This window comes from Vipera berus, assembly GCF_964194415.1.
Source record: "Vipera berus genome assembly, chromosome: 1".
NCBI lineage: Eukaryota > Metazoa > Chordata > Lepidosauria > Squamata > Viperidae > Vipera > Vipera berus.
Window position 1 is genome coordinate 243,012,406 of NC_138202.1, and position 17,933 is coordinate 243,030,338.

Consider the following 17,933-nt stretch of genomic DNA (forward strand, 5'->3'; position numbering starts at 1 on the left):
TAATAAGTCAACAGCATCTAAAAGAACCCATGTTGCCCCGTTTTTATTTAGAAACACACAACCTTGGTGCAAGGCTGCACCTTTAGTGATCCTTTTGGTCACTGGACTGGAGGAATCAGGAGCTGATTTGCATAACACAGATGATTTCTCCAAAATCAGCCCTTGGCCTAGAAAAAAATTCATGCTCGGATTCAATTCAAATCAATTCAATTTAATTCAAAACATATTTATGGTTACAATATATTGGACTACTTCTATAGATTTGTTGTATTCTTTGCATTCAGTTTTTTCTGCAGATACCATTTTGCCAAGAATGACAGTTATTAACAGTGGTGGGATTCAAATACATGAACACTGCTTCTGGAAGTTTGTTCTGGCCCTGGGCCTCCAAGGTTCAGAATGGACATCCGGAAGTGCTGTCCACACACTTTTAGCAAGCTGTTCTGGACCTGGGAGGCCTCCTCCGGGCCTCCGAGGCCCAGAACAGACTTCCAGAAGTGGCGTCCATGCACTTCTGGAGGGCCGTTCTGGGCCTTGCGAAAAAGGGCTAGGCCTTCAGCCAGTTCACCGAACTCAACGAAAAATTAACTACCGGTTCTTCTGAACCGGTGTGAACCGGCTAAATCCCACCACTAGTTATTAACAGACTCTCTCTGAGTTCTATTACATATCTTACTGGTGATTTTATCATACTATCTTGTCTTCTTTGGCCTTTTATGAAAAAAAAGTCTTTTATTCTTTCCAAGCATCAGGATCTTCTCTAATGCTGCAGTCCATGAGCAGTTTGGTTTTATTTCTTTTTTTAAAACAAATATATTTTTTTAAAAAAAAGTTTTAAAAACAAGAGTAAAAATTAATACAAGTTAAAGTAAATGTCTATGGAGATTCTCAGTCATCCAGGTCATGGTTGTCCCAAAGTTGCTTTTTCAAGAGGCAACTGGACTTTCCTTGTTTTTCTTCGAAGACGTTTCGCTTCTTCAGCTCTGAAGAAGCTTCTTGGATGAGAAGTGAAACGTCTTCAAAGAAAAACAAGAAAGTCCACTTGTCTCTTGAAAAAGCACCTTTGGGACAAGTTAATAATAATAATGTTGGAAGGGACCTTGGAGGTCATCTAGTCCAACCCTCTGCTCAGGCAGGAAACCCTATACCATTTCAGACAAATGGCTGGCCAGTCTCTTCTTAAAAACTTCCAGTGTTAAAGTAAAGTAAGAAGGAAAAAAGAACAGGGAAAGTTAAAATGCAAAAAGAAAAGAAAACAGGTAGAAGAAAAATAGAAAAGAAAGGAGATATGAAGTGGCTTCTGATCTTTACAGCATTTATAAATGCGGCAGAATTGTAGATTTTCCCTCTTTCTCTAAAATTACATCATGATCTTCTTCCTCCTATTATCGATCCTGTCTAATCGTCAAAACAATAGAACACAAGTTCACTTTTTTTCTGTTTTATGCAAAAACTCTGTAAGGGGTTCCCAGTCAGCAACAAATGTAGATATTGTCTTTTCTCCAATCAAACAGGTCAATTTGGCCATCTCAGGAAATTTAATCAATTTTTGTTTCTAATTTGATATTTTCATATATTGTTTAACATTTGATGTATAAGTAAAATGCTTTGATTTTTCCCCTTTTTTCTGTTTTTTTTTTTGTTATTTTGTATTACTCATTTCATTTTTCTGTTTCTTAAACTTTTATTTACAGTCTGTTTTTGCTCTTTTGTGCTTTGCTGGATTTCTTATTACTTTTGTATTTTGGTGTATTTGTTAAAATTTATAATAAAATAAAATATTTACATTTTATTTGAATGTTTAATTTTAACAAGGTTTACAGACAGAAATAGTAAAATTGCAAAGTACATAAAAGGTTAAAGAAATGCATTGAAAACTAGGAAAAAAACAGAAAAAGGTAACATATTTACATGTTACATAGAAATCAATTCAAACTGGTTTTTTTTTAATTTACCTTCATGAGAAAAACTAATTAATGGTCATCTTACATTGCAAAATATCATAAAATTTACATTCTAGAAAAACGTATTGTCTTCTTTTTTAATCTTTAAATTTGGGATGAAAAGGTCACAAAATTGTATGCTTGAATTATAAGATCAACATCCCAAATTGTAATTAATATTGATAAAATATTTCTTTTTGTTTTCTTTATTTCTTACATTCTAGAATATATAAATAATACAATGTCAATACTTTAATTATCATTGTATCAAAAATATAATATTATGTTTTGATTTACAACAATATAATAAATCATACAATCATTTCTGGATTAGAAGACAAAATTGCCATTTCAAAATCAGATAAATCTTGCCTCTTTTAAAGTAGTATACAATTAATTGTGCATCCAAAGTATTCTCAATATTTTTTTCTCTAGCACCATAATTCAAAGGAATTCATTTTTCTTTATTCAGTCTTTCTGATGGTCTAGCTTTTACAGAAGTATATTACAATTATGAAAACCATGGTCTCAACAGTATATCATTTTGTTGCTAGTGCAATGTTTCTGCAGTTTACCATTTTGTCCAGAACTCTTACATTCATTTTCTCAAGTACCTTGTGTATCGCTTTATTTCATGGCTATAGTCACTGTCCCTATAAAATTCTGAATCTAAAAAGATAAAATCTGTTCTTTTTCAGTTTCGTCGCCTATTTGTGTTGCATTGCACTGCTTGTTGATGTAATCTAATATGAAGGACTCAGAGCTTCTGAGGTGGTGGAAGGATATATATTCTCTGTCTGTCTGTCTGTCTGTCTGGCTCTGTGTGTCTGTGTGTGTGTGTGTGTGCATGTGTATAAACAGAGAGAAATGGAAATTGGAGAGAATATTGTATAAGCTGCTGCAGATGGAGTATGTTTGTAGCTCAGGACACAGTTTTCAGATGCTACACCCTGCTGTTCAGTTTGGTTTTCTGCTGTTTGGACCTCATTGAAAAAAATCATCATGGGAACAGAAGACCAAACATGAAGATTTCAACTAGCAGCAGCAAGTCCGTGTGGTCTCACAAATGGACACACACAGCAATTGTAGCAACTGAATCCTGCTCTGAGTATTGTGTTTAATTGAAATAGAAAAATGTCCATTACAAAAATTAATTTGACATGTGCAGTGTATGCCTCCCAGCATACACAAAGGACAGCACAGCAGGAGGCTGATGGTGCAGATCAGCAGAGGGGCTGGACAGCTCCGGGTGATAACTGCTCACTCAGGATAAGCCTAATGACTTAAGCTGTTGACAGCCCCAGGCAAGGTCAGCCTGGTGGGAAGCCAGGATCTACACCCATTGTCACCTGCACTGGCAGGAAGCCCAGGTTTGACCTGATTGGATGCCATCCACCTGGGCAGGTACAAATAGATGCCAGGCTTCCCTGTTTCCCCAGTTCGTTCTGTTCAGAATAAACTCATCTTCACCCCAGCTCTGTGTCCGTCTCTATGTGAAGCACGCGACTTTACACTGGCGACGAAGGTGGGATCCTGCTCCAGAAAAAGCTAGCCGCGGATGAACTCCCATCGGCAGCTCAGGAACTGACGCAGGACGACCCGGACCGAGGTAATGGCACAACTGGGACAATACCCCATCTTCAACAGCAGCCGCCCTGAGGAGTGGGAGGCGTTCGTAGGTCAGCTCGAGTGCTACCTACGGGCAAATGGGGTCAAGGACGACCGACAGAGAGCAGCGGCGCTACTCTGCAGCTGTGGCACGGAGACGTATCAGCTGGCGGTCAGTCTGTGCGCGCCCGACAACATTCACGCCGTCGGGTACAGCGAGCTAATATCCAAGCTAACGGAACACTTTAAGCCCGAAACATCAGAGATAGCTTGGCGGTACCGTTTCGAGAAACGCGACCAACGTCCAGGCGAGACCGCGAAGCAGTACATGGCTGCCCTGCGACAAGCGGCGAGACTCTGCAACTTCGACAACCTCGAAGTCCGTCTGCGGGATCGGATCGTCTGTGGGCTAAGGGACCGGAAGCTGTGGCAGAAGATGTTTGCCAAGCAGAAGCTGACCCTTCGGGACGTCCAGGAGGAGTTCTTAGCCTGGGACATAGCGGAGGAGTCCGACGCAAGGGAGAACGGGGCCATCCATCAGCTGTCCGGCCATGATGACGCAGAAGGGGGAGACTTCGAGGTGGACGCCATCCACTGCCAGCAGCGATCGACGACCTACTCCCGGGACCGCGTGAAGGAGCAGCGCCCAGCGACAGCTGAGCAGCGGTACCAGGAGTGCGGATGCGGAACGAGCGGCCCCTGGTCTACCCAGTTCGCCAGCTGCAGCACCCATCGCTCCCGGTCTAGCCAGCAGTGCGGCGGCAGCCCCAGGTCTACCCAGCCCGGCTCACTTGGGCAACACCGGTCTACCCCGTGCATCGGCTGCGGGTCAGGAAACTCCAACCGATCTACCCGTTGCGCCAGCTGCGGAGGACAGCACCCCCGGTCTACCTGCCGGTTCAAGTCGGCGAAGTGCAGAGCGTGCGGGAAGACCGGCCACATCGCGGCGGTCTGTCGGAGCCGGCCGAGGGACAGTCTGCACGAGGAGGCAGATTTCCAGCTGGCCACAGGTACAGGGGAGCGGCCACCGAGGTTTACAGTTAGCCACACGGCGGGACAGTCGGCTGTTTGCGAAACCGGGGGACACCCACCCCTTATTCCAAAAATCAAACTGAGGGTTAAAATTCAAGGGGTCCCCTGCATAATGGAACTTGACTCTGGGTCAGCCGTATCCATTATCTCCGCGCGGACTTTCAGCGAGATCTGCAAGCGGAGCGGCCAGCGGGCTCCCCTGAGGCCATCCAAACTGACCCTCTCAGACTTCCAGAACTCTCCGATTAAAGTCAGGGGGGAGGCGTCGGTGACGGTCCACTACAAAGGGTTTAAGGGGAAGTTGAGCGTGCTGGTCGTCGAAGGGCAACGGACCAGCCTTGTGGGGCTAGGATGGTTCAGGGCGTTGGGCATTGGGATCACCGGGATCCACCAAACGCAGAGCCACACCTCCCTGGGGGGCATCTGCAGGGAGTTTGTGGATGTCTTCGACGAACGGTTGGGGAAGTACACCGGGCCCCCGATTTCTTTTAAATTAAACCCCCTAATCCCACCAGTCAGGATGAAGGCGAGGAGAGTTCCCTTTGCGCTCAAGCATAAGATTGAGCAGGAATTGGATAAGTTAGTGGAACAGGGGGTGCTGACGCCGGTAGATGGGGCGGACTGGGAGACCCCCATAGTTACCCTGTTAAAGGCAAATGGGGACATTAGAATCTGCGCAGATTATAAGGGGACAATTAACCGGGCGTTAAGTGCGCATTCGTACCCGGTTCCCGCTGTAAGCAGCATCCTGGCATCCCTGCAAGGTGGGGCGGTATTCGCGAAATTAGATCTTGCCCAGGCTTATCAGCAGCTGCCGGTAGACCCCGAGGCAGCAAGGGCCCAGACCATCATCACCCACAAAGGGGCGTTCCGGGTAAACCGACTGCAATTCGGGGTGAGCGTAGCTCCGGGGATTTTCCAGGAAGTCATGGAAAAAACGCTAAAGGGGATCCCCGGGGTTTGCCCGTATTTTGACGACGTCCTTATAGCGGCCAGCTCGGAGGACGTCCTGGCATCACGGCTAAGAGCGGTACTCGGTCGTTTTAGGGATGTGGGTCTAAGACTGAAAAGGGACAAGTGTAAAATTGGGGTTACAGAGACGGAGTTTCTGGGATTCAGGATAGACGCGCAAGGCATCCACCCATCAGCCTCCAAGGTGAGGGCTATCAAGGAAGCCCCAATTCCCAAAAACAAAGCGGAGCTGCAAGCGTTCCTTGGTCTCTTAAATTTTTATCATACATTCCTGCCGCACAAGGCGACCATCGCGGAGCCCTTGCACAGGCTCCTGGACAAACAAACACCCTGGGACTGCACTGCCACACACACAAGCGCGTTCAGGACCCTTAAGAACATGCTAGCTGGGGACGCAATGGTCACTCACTTCAGGGAGGACCAGCCCATCTGCCTAGCGTGCGATGCATCCCCTTATGGGATAGGGGCAGTCCTCAGCCACTTAAGGGAGGACGGCTCGCAGGCTCCCATAGCATACTATTCCCGGACCCTGTCAGCGGCGGAGAGAAACTACGCGCAGATAGATAAGGAGGCGCTGGCAGTGGTCGCGGGGGTAAAAAAGTTCCACGACTACCTGTACGGGAGGGAGTTCCTCATTTACACGGATCACAAGCCCCTGCTGGGATTATTCACCACGGAGAAGCAAACGCCACAGATCCTTTCACCAAGGATGCTCCATTGGTCCATTTTTCTTTCAGCATACTCCTGTAAGCTAATCCATAGACCAGGAAAGGAAATGGGACATGCCGACGGACTCAGCAGACTTCCCCTAAGGGAGGCTGGACCGGATCCCGCTCCTGCTAATCAGATATTAGCAATACAGGAGCTGGCTGAGTGCCCATTAGATGCTAGCGACATAGCAGCCGAAACTCCCAGGGATAAGATTCTTAGCAGAATTCAGTCCTGGGTTAGCAGCGGTTGGCAGGACAAGTCACCGGGACCTGGGTTCACAGCATTTTTTACGCGGCGGCACGAGCTCTCAACCCATAAAGGCTGCCTGCTGTGGGGGAGCAGGGTCATCATCCCCACAAAACTTAGGGAGAAAGTCCTTCAGTCTCTTCACGAGGGTCACCCGGGAGTGGTAAGAAGGCTCTGGCCAGGAGTTACCTGTGGTGGCCTGGGTTGGATAAAGAGATAGAGGGGTTGGTAGCAGGATGTTACACATGCCAAAGGTCTCGCCCAGAGCAGGCACACGCTCCAGTCCACAAGTGGGAACAAACTCACACCCCCTGGTCCAGGGTCCATATAGATTATGCAGGGCCATTTCAGGGACACACCTTCTTAGTCATCGTGGATAGTCACTCCAAGTGGTTAGAGGTGGTACCTGTGTCCAACATGACATCAGCGGGCACAATACAGGCACTAAGGGGAGTGTTTGCCACACATGGGCTACCAGATGTAGTGGTATCTGATAACGGAGCGCAATTTACCTCCTCGGATTTCCAAGTGTTCCTGAGGACCTTGGGGATTAGGCATGCCACTTCAGCGCCCTTTCACCCTGCCAGTAACGGGTTGGCAGAGAGGTTCGTGCGGACTACCAAGGATGCACTCAAACAAATAGTACAAGGGGACTGGAAACAGAGACTGGCCACATTCCTCCTCCATCAACACGCAACACCCTGCACAGCCACAGGAAAGAGCCCAGCGGAGCTCAGGTGGGGCAGACGCCTCATAACTATGTTAGACAGACTCCACCCAGACAGGGTATCAGCAGACACAGAACCCCCAACCCTCAAAACCAATTTCAACATAGGGGAGCAGATCTGGGCCAGAAATTACAGCACAGGCCATCCATGGGTGCCAGGTGAAGTGTTGGAACGGACAGGCCCCCTCTCCTACAGAGTAAGGGTGGAGGGGGGACTCCTGTGGAGGAGACACTTAGATCAACTAAGGAAGAGAGCCCCTGAGAGGACGGGTGGAGAATCAATGGAAACAGCAAGGGAGGAGGCAGAGCATACACAAACACAGCCACAGTCACAGTCACCCAGAAGAACAGCAGGAAGGGTTTTGGGGCATCCATCTGCCTGGCAGGGAGCTGACAGGGAAAGTAGGCAAGAGCCTGAGGGCAGCAGGTCACAAAGAGCCAACACAGAAACACATGCACACACACAAATCAGACCAACACAACCAGACCAAGAAACAGGAAGCAGAACCGAAACCACTACAGAGCCAAGCCTGAGAAGATCAAACAGGACACACACAGCCCCCAGCTACCTCAGTGATTATGTTCGCTCTTAAGCCTGGGGGGAGGAGGAATCTGGAGGGTTAAATGTAAAAATTGTAAATAAGCTGTATATAGTTAAGAAGGAACGACAGAGGATCATCCTCACTATGGGGGAAGGGGTGCAGTGTATGCCTCCCAGCATACACAAAGGACAGCACAGCAGGAGGCTGATGGTGCAGATCAGCAGAGGGGCTGGACAGCTCCGGGTGATAACTGCTCACTCAGGATAAGCCTAATGACTTAAGCTGTTGACAGCCCCAGGCAAGGTCAGCCTGGTGGGAAGCCAGGATCTACACCCATTGTCACCTGCACTGGCAGGAAGCCCAGGTTTGAACTGATTGGATGCCATCCACCTGGGCAGGTACAAATAGACGCCAGGCTTCCCTGTTTCCCCAGTTCGTTCTGTTCAGAATAAACTCATCTTCACCCCAGCTCTGTGTCCGTCTCTATGTGAAGCACGCGACTTTACAACATGTCAGAAAGATTCAGAACATACTGTTGAAAGAAAAATCATTGGGTCCAGTTCCAACTTGGGAGTAAACAACATGGAGGCTAAGACGCTGGAAATAAAATGGAGGCTGCTTAGGAAAGAAGGTTCTTGTTTATTTAGTTGCCAGAAACTTTATTGACACAGCATGTTTCAGGGGTGGCTGACAAAATGGAGTTGGGAGTGGGTGGGTTTTTATACCTTCTTGGGCTTTGTATTTGAAATGCCTGTTCCTGTCTGAGTACTTTGACCTGAGCTTGAGTGTGCCCTACTGGTATTCTAATGGTGGTGCGTTAATCCTATTGTGTCCTAAAGGTCATGTTCCTGTCCTTGGAGCCTTTGTTTTCCTAATCCACTCAGCTCCAGCCTTCCTGCCCCCAACCTTCCTGAATGGATTACCAAATGTACATTTCTAAAGAGCTGGCCTACTCAGTTTCTGCTTGGAGGAAAGGGAGACTGGGGGCTTTTCTGCCTAAGATTTTTCTCCATTATTCCTTTGGAAAATATAATATTCTGCCTTTTTGTGTTGTTGTTGTTGTTGTTAGCTGCGAAGTCGTGTCCGACCCATCGCGACCCTATGGACAACGTTCCTCCAGGCCTTCCTGTCCTCTACCATCTGCTGGAGTCCATTTAAGCTCACGCCTACTGCTTCAGTGACTCCATCCAGCCACCTCATTCTCTGTCGTCCCCTTCTTCTCTTGCCCTCAATCTTTCCCAGCATTAGGCTCTTCTCCAGTGAGTCCTTCCTTCTCATTAGGTGGCCAAAGTATTTGAGTTTTAGCTTCAGGATCTGGCCTTCTAAAGAGCAGTCAGGGTTGATCTCCTCTAGGATTGACCGGTTTGATCGCCTTGCAGTCCAAGGGACTCGCAGGAGTCTTCTCCAGCACCATAGTTCAAAGGCCTCAATTCTTTGGCGCTCAGCCTTTCTTATGGTCCAGCTTTCACTGCCATACATTGCAACTGGGAAGACCATAGCCTTGACTATACACACTTTTGTTGGCAGGGTGATGTCTCTGCTTTTTAGTGTGCTGTCTAGATTTGCCATGGCTTTCCTCCCCAGGAGCAAGCGTCTTTTAATTTCTTGGCTACAGTCCCCATCTGCAGTGATCTTGGAGCCCAGGAAAATAAAATCTGTCACTACCTCCATTTCTTCCCCATCTATTTGCTAGGAATTGAGAGGGCCGGATGCCATGATCTTGGTTTTCTTAATGTTAAGTTTCAACCCATGTTTTGCACTCTCCTTCTTCACACATAACACGAGGCTCTTTAGTTCTTCTTCACTTTCTGCCATTAGAGTAGTATCATCTGCATATCTTAGGTTGTTGATATTTCTTCCGGCAATCTTAATTCCAACTTTTGATTCATCTAGCCCTGCCTTTCTCATGATGTGCTCTGCATATAAGTTAAATAGGCAGGGTGACAGTATACAGCCTTGCCGGACTCCTTTCCCAATTTTGCACCAATCAGTGGTTCCGTGTCCAGTTCTCACTGTTGCTTCTTGGCCCGCATATAGGTTTCTCAAGAGACAAATAAGATGGTCTGGTACTCCCATCTCTTTAAGAACTTGCCACAGTTTGTTATGATCCACACAATCAAAGGCTTTAGCATAGTCAATGAAGCAAAAGTAGATGTTTTTCTGGAACTCTCTAGCTTTCTCCATGATCCAGCGTATGTTGGCAATTTGATCTCTAGTTCCTCTGCCTCTTCGAAATCCTGCCTGCACTTCTGGTAGTTCTCGATCCACATACTGCTGAAGTCTAGCTTGTAGGATTTTAAGCATAACTTTACTAGCATGTGAAATGAGTGCAATGGTGCGATAGTTTGAACATTCTTTGGCACTGCCTTTCTTTGGAATTGGAATGTAAACTGACCTTTTCCAATCCTGTGGCATTCAATTGGGCGTATCTTTCTTTTTCTCCCTTGCCTTTCGCTTCCCTCCTTTCCTCAGCTATTTGCAAAGCTTCCTCAGACAGCCATTTTGCTTTCTTGCATTTCTTTTTCTTTGGGATGGTTTTAGTTGCTACCTCTTGTACCATGTTGTGAACCTCTGTCCATAGTTCTTCAGGCACTCTGTCTATCAGATATAATTCCTTAAATCTATTTGTCACCTCTACTGTATATTCAACAGGGATATGATTTAATTCATACCTGAGTGGCCTAGTGCTTTTCCCTACTTTCTTCAGTTTAAGCCTAAACTTTGCAACAAGAAGCTCATGGTCTGAGCCACAGTCAGCTCCTGGTCTTGTTTTTACTGACTGTATAGAGCTTCTCCATCTTTGGCTGCAGAGCATATAGTCAATCTGATTTCTGTTTTGACTGTCTGGTGATGTCCATGTGTAGAGCCTTCTCTTGGGTTGTTGGAAAAGAGTGTTTGCTATGACCATCGTATTCTCTTGACAAAATTCTATCAGCTTGTGCCCTGCTTCATTTTGTACTCCAAGGCCAAACTTGCCTGTTATTCCAGTTATCTTTTGGCTTCCTACTTTAGCATTCCAATCCCCCATGATGATAAGGACATCATTTTTGGTGTTAGTTCTATAAGGTGCTGTAGGGCTTCATAGAATCGATCAATGTCATCCTTTTCAGCACTGGTGGTTGGGGCATAGACTTGGATTACTGTGATATTGAATGGTTTGCCTTTTTAATATCCTCCAAAATATTACCTTCTTTAGAAGGGTGGGTGGGTGTTGACTTTCAACAATACAATAGGGAATTGCAAAAAAGAAATAATGGAAAATATTCTAAAACTCTTTACTAAATACATTTCTAAGACTTAAGCAATCCCATTTATTTTACCTTCTTTCTCACCATGAAAAATATCCAAAGGTTGATGAAAGTCTTTTATGAACTTCAGAGTAACATGTGCTATATTTGCTTGCCTTGTTTTGTTCCCAATTTTTATTACAATGTCCTTGTAGAGACATTTTGAACTAGGTATTATGTAAGGGACACAAAGACATGTGGATATACCTGTGAATTCTGGATGCAGATTAAACTATGCAAAATACTCAGGAGCAAGAATGTATTGAAGCCTTCTTCCCTCTTACTCTTTTCTTGCTTATTTTCATGACATAGCAGAGTTTCTGTATGTGGTTAGTAGGTTTGCATGAATCAACCCAATGGATTAATTCTATCACTGTTTATATTGATTAAGAAACTTTCAAGGGCCCTCTGGACTCATTGGCCATTGCTCTCTAGACTAGCATTGGTCTGCTTGTGGCTGGACTTAATTGGGACAGTTCTGGGTTTTTGGTGAAGGGAGTTGCAGGGGAATATTAATAAACCCACTAAACCACAATTATGTGTGAGTGTGTGAGTGAGTGTGTGTGTGTATGTGTGTGTGTGTGTGAGAGAGAGAGAGAGGGAGAGAGCAGGACAGCACAACTATAGACAAAGTTTTTCTTGGAAAATTGTACTTCCCCCTATATTCTGCCATCTATAATGTGGCTGTTGTGATATTCAGGATCCTAGGAAGCAAAAGGCTCTACCCTAACCTCTGTGTCCATTACTGGTAGTTCTCAACTTATTATCACAATTCAGCCCATTTCTGTTGCTAAGTGAGACATTTGTTAAGTGAGCTTCCCCCCTTTTTATGATGTTCCTTGCCACAGTTATTAAGTGAATCACTGCAGTGGTTAAGTTAGTAACATGGTTGTTAAGTGAATCTGGCTTCCCTAATGACTTTGCTTGCCAAAGGTTGCAATAGGTATCATCTGACTCTGGATGCTGCAATGGTCATAAGTGTGAAAAACCATCATAGGTCACTCATTTCAGTGCTGTTGTATCTGAGCAGTCACTAAATAATTGCTTGTAGGTCAAGGGCTAGCTATATGTGCATATTATAATTTCCTACATGAGCATCAAATGCAAAGATGATCCTACCATGAAATACTTCCCTCTTCCTTTTTTTCCCCTATCACTGCTCTTTATCTCTCACTTCATGAAGCTTCTTTCACAATGCCTGTGATTCTGAAATACAACACTGACTTTTATTACACACATATTTCATTGGTTGATTTTGATTTGCAGCAATCTCTCTGCAGTTTTCTTTCCATCAACAGTTCGGCTTCAGATGCAATGGCATGTGTTAGGATGACTTGCAGATTCCCTGAATTAATTCATAAAAGACTGTATTCACCACCCAGTATCAAATGTTGCCTATTCCACCTTTTATGTAACATTACCTGCCAATCTTGCAGTCAACACCAAATTGTAGACATGCTACCGTTACAGTTGAATAAATTGGTATTGCACAAGAGTGCTGTCTAAAACATTTTGTTAATTGACCCAAAATGGAGAAGCCTGTATTGGCAAAATTCTTATTTTGTTGCCTGAAAAGATTTTTTCATGCAATTCTTTTTATATAATGACCCAAATGGTGAAAAGTAATCAGCACTTTTATCATTCAAAGAAGGGCCTTTAGGAAGATGGATGCAGGCCCAAGATAATTGTCTAATTAACTGGCTAGACCCATTGTGTTAGAAATGGCACTTTTTGCAAAGCAATAGTCCATCTTCCTAAAGAGTCTTATTTTCAATTATCCCCCATATGTGAATAAAACTAAGATTAGTGCTCAAATCTAAGATGATGCTAGAGGGAACAAAAGGGCCTTTCTAACATAGTCAAGCAGGAGACTCTGAATATGCATTTCAACCAATCAACTAGGCAGAGAAATCTGAACCTCAATATCTTATTTACTCTTGCTATTTCTATTGATTTCATTTGGAATTATCTCCTTGATTCAGCTACTTCCCCATTTTCACAATAAAGTCTTTTTTATAACTAGAAATTTGGCTTCATTGTTTAAAAAAGTTTTCCCCCCCTTAAAACTTGTGTAACAGTATTACATACAGGTAGTCCTCTACATACGACAGTAATGGAGCCTGCCCATTTTACTCATATGTCATATTTTACAACCTTTTTGCAGTGACTGTAAAGCAAATGCAGTAGTCGTTAGGTGAATCCCATGGTTGTTAATCAAACCAATGATTTGCTACCATGGTTTTCCTGAAAACCTGATTTTTTGGCAAAACCATCATAAAACACAGTTACATAACTACAGTACTTGCAAACAGCTGTAAATATGATCATGTTGCTGAGTGCCCAAGTCATGTGAACTTCAAATCTTGACTGTAGTTCCCCTTTTTGGAGTCGGTCATAACTTTGAATGGTCACTAAGCAACCGCTTGTAAATCAAGGACAAGCTGTAGTCATCTGTGCTGTTCCAATCACACATACTCACACACATACACACCATGGGTGTAAGGAATCTTTATTAAGGCTTCTGAGCCTGAATTGGTATTCCCCAGCAATTCCCTGTGCTGGCACCAGCTCAACCCCAATGATTCCGCAGGCTACTTGAATGAAGCCAACACTAGTCCTCAAGGCAAAAGCAAGTCCAGTCCACTAGGCAAAAGCAAGTTACCTAAGCATAGGCAAGATCCAAGACAAAGGCAAATCCACAGGCAAAAGGAAAGCAGGGCAAGAAAAGACAACAGCTGAAGAGTCACAATCCGAAGTTCAAGGCAAGCACACACAGCGAGAAAACATACTGTTCTCAGCATCGCCTCTATGCAGTGGTGGGATTCAAATATGTGAACAAACAGTTCTCTGTGTGGATGCCACTTCTGGAAGTCCACTCTGGGCCTGGGCAACAAAAAATTAGCTACCGGTTCTGCCGAAGTGGTGCGAACTGGCTGAATCTCACCACTGCCTCTATGTGTCTGCTGTGCTAAATAGCCAGCTTCGGATGCAGCCTATCCAGAAGGGCGAGGCTTTCTCCTCACAAATAATCTGTCTGACCTTCTTTGCTCCTGCCTTTTCTCTGCCCTCTGTGTTCTTGGATCAGGTCCAGAAGGCAATTCCTCTTCCTCATCCCTGACCAGCTGCAGCTGCATGCTTTGCCCATCTGAAACCTCAGAGCTATTCTGCTGCAGCTGTGCTTCAGCCAAATCCCTCTCAGATGGCTGCTTGGAGTTATTGACCAATTCCTCTACAGACATGACTGGAATTGCTTCATCTTCCTCCTAGCTGACATCTGGAGAGGTATCTGAGAAAGTGTCCGGGGGAGTCATCACATCACACATAATATTGTCCAGTTTCATTGCTACATTTTGTGTTTCAGGCTTAGCACAAGGCTTATTAAGTTCTGTATTTCTGATTTTGGACAGAATACTTCAATGCTGTTCCCTTTCATAGCCTTCCATAGATGTCTTTTATGGGGAAAGCCTTGGAGAAAGCAATCTGAGAGTGAGAATTTAAATCTGACACACACACCCCTTTCCAGCTGGTAATAGTATACACAAATTTAATACAAAATACAGATATAAATTATTTCTCCATTTATGTATGATGAAAGTTGCTATATATAACCTGAAGAATGAACACACAGTTAAGGGATGGGGTGGTATCATTCATTTCACCTGCAGCTGAATTACGTTGTGACAGAGGCAGCTTTGTACAAGGGCTGATTGTCATCACTTCTCTCCCCACCACCACTATTGGATGCATTTTTTGTTGCTTAAAGAAAGACAGCCTAAAAAAGACAGCCTTGTCATGGAGCAATAGTTATGCTACAAAAGACTACACTGAGAGACATGATTTCAATTGTTGTTTAAAAGAAGATGAAATCGGGGTGGGTGGGTGGGATGACTCCAGCCTCTGGGTAGACATTTTATTTATTAATTTATTCATCAAATTCATATGGCCACCCATCTTACAAACAAGTGACTCAGCGTGTCATACAACTGAGGGAAAAAATAATATATTATTTTGATGGGGTTAAGGGTATTGTAGGATGTAAGCTGTTCCAAACAGAGCTGCCTTTTGCAATTGATTAATGGTGATTTTGTCATCGATAATGGCCTTCAACTGATGCTCAAATTGTTTTGGGATTGCAGCCAAGGCACCTATTGCTGTTGGTACAATTTTTGCTTTCTTCTGCCACAATCATTTTATTTCTATTTGCAGGTCTTTGTATTTTGTGATTTTCTCCACTTTTTCTCTTCTATTCTGCTGTCTCCAGATACTACAATGTACCATCCAGACTTTTTTTTTCTCTTTCTTATCACAATTACTTAGTCTGGGGTATCATATGGTATGTGCTTATCTATTTGAATTCTAAAGTCCCAGAACACTTTAGCTTCTTCATTTGCTATTACTTTATTATGTGGTCTTCCTTGCAAGCAAAGTATTTCTAATATTATTGATCAGTAACAGTGTCTTCCATTGTGCCATTGATCTTTACAGAAAGCTTCTGATGTTTTTACTGACTCTTGTAATTTCTAGGCACTCCAATCATGTGGCATTATTATTAGCTTGAAAGCTACAAGAAGGACATGCTAAAAGAGAAGAAATACTGGGCATATGTTAATGACAGTGGAGCCACCTCAATATTTTATCAGTCCCCTGGAGTTCCCCAGGTCTGATGGCATAACCAGATTTTGAGGGAATTCCAGAAACTCAAAAGTGATGAAGCCAACCTCTGGGGGAAGAGATTCCATAAAGTGGGCATCACAGCGGAAAAGGCCAGCCACCTGGGATCTGTCAAACACAGCTCTCTAGCCAACAGGGCCCACAGCATGCCCTCTCTGCTGGATCTGATGTGGCCAGCTGTGTACTTATATCTTCAAAAGCAGTGCTTTTTCTTTCACTTAAGATATGAACCCAGCCTTGCCTCAAAGCTAAATTTTAACATCTGTACTTTGCTGAGATTCAATCTTACATCAGAACAAAGCTTCCTAAATGATAGGTCTCCATTTCCAGCTCCATCAACGTCAACCTGATGACACAGGAATCGTGATATCATTGTGCAATTCTCACAATTATGGAATTTGCATGATTTGCATGATGATATTGGATGCATGTGTGTAAGTTGCATCATTTGTGCGACACATAGTGATGCGTTTCTCATCATTTGCCCCTCACCACCCAACGGATAGGTCAAAATAACAAATATACAAGCCTATTGTATTCCTTGCCAATGAGATAAACTCTGGGACAATTTTCTTTTTCAATGCAGTGTCGAAAAGTGCACAATTACACAGTAAGATGATAATCGGCAATGAAGTCTCCATTGCGTACTTGTCAAAAGGTCTCTTATTTGTATGCCCTGTGACAGAGCACCCGAATGGAGCATTCCAGTCTTCGAGATGGCAGAAAGATCCACAAAATGTCCTCTCTCCTCCCTTTCTCCCCAGGAAGTATCCTGGGTGAAGAAAGTAGATTTGTTCCAAGTTCATCAGTGCTATTCTAAGACATTCCTTAAAATGCAGGAAGATCCATTATCTTTCTTTGAATCAATCCCGTGCTGTGACAGGTTCAGGTTTAATATGGAAATTAAAACAGCCTCCTGAAGCTCCCACAAAGGAATCTGCTTGAATTACACTTGCAGATGGGCAGATAAACAAATGACGATGCCCAGTTCACAGAGAGAAATCAAACTACAGGAAATGGGCTGATGTACATTGCCGATACAGTGCCAATCCAGACAAAAACCCTTTTAAACATTAGAAGGGGTGGGGAGGAAGGGCAGAGTTCTTCACCAGACAGATAATGGTAGCATTGTGTGGACTGATAAAGAGAAACTGCATTTATAAGGACAAAATGGGTAACCAGCAATTTGTCTAGGTGACAGGCTGAGTTTCTAACTCCTGGAGGACAAGACGGTTAAAGGAACCTTTTAAGTTACTAATGGTTTCTAAAGTGGGCAACTTGTCTGCAAAGAGATTGCCATTCATTTTCCTTTCAGTTCTGACCCTATGCTGGATATTTTCATTCAAGGGAGAGCAATGAGCAAGATGCAATTGCTACTTTTTCAGAAGTAAAGTTGCTGTACTTAGAATAAAAGAAAGCCAGTTTGGCTGAATTTACGATAAGCTTAGAAATCACTACTCCTGTCCTGTCCATACAAAGGTTCATTCAGAAATGGCCCATTAGTCTCATATCTAAGCTAAGAGGGCAGCAATAATTTGGAGATAACAGAGGACCTTGATTATACTGTATGAGAGAGTGGCTGGCTGACTAACTAAATGTTAGGCTTTCGTTCCTGCAGTCTAAATCAGGGGGTACCTAATGGTAAAGTTCAAACCAACCATTGGAAAGGAAAATGGCAAGACTGGCTGTCAAAACCCGCCCAACCCTGAATACATATGAATGAATGAACAACCTCATTTCAGAAGGAAGGATTTACACAATGCAGGACCGGAGCAAGAAGTCCAAGAAAGTCACAGATTTTAAACATGGATGATGATGATGAGGAGGAGGATCTTCTTCTTCTTCTTCTTCTTCTTCTTCTTCTTCTTCTTCTTCTTCTTCTTCTTCTTCTTCTTCTTCTTCTTCTTCTTCTTCTTCTTCTTCTTCTTCTTCTTCTTCTTCTTCTTCTTCTTCTTCTTCTTCTTCTTCTCCTTCTCCTTCTCCTTCTCCTCCTTCTCCTTCTCCTTCTCCTTCTCCTGTTCCTCCCCCTCCTCCTCCTCCTCCTCCTTCTCCATGAAGAAAATAGATTTAAGAGAGACAGAAAATTCAGGTTTTCATTATGTTAAAACAAAAGCATAATAACCATCCCATAACTGGTTACTAGCTACTGCACAATTAGTAATGATAAATCCCTATAGAGGACTGCATTTAGTCT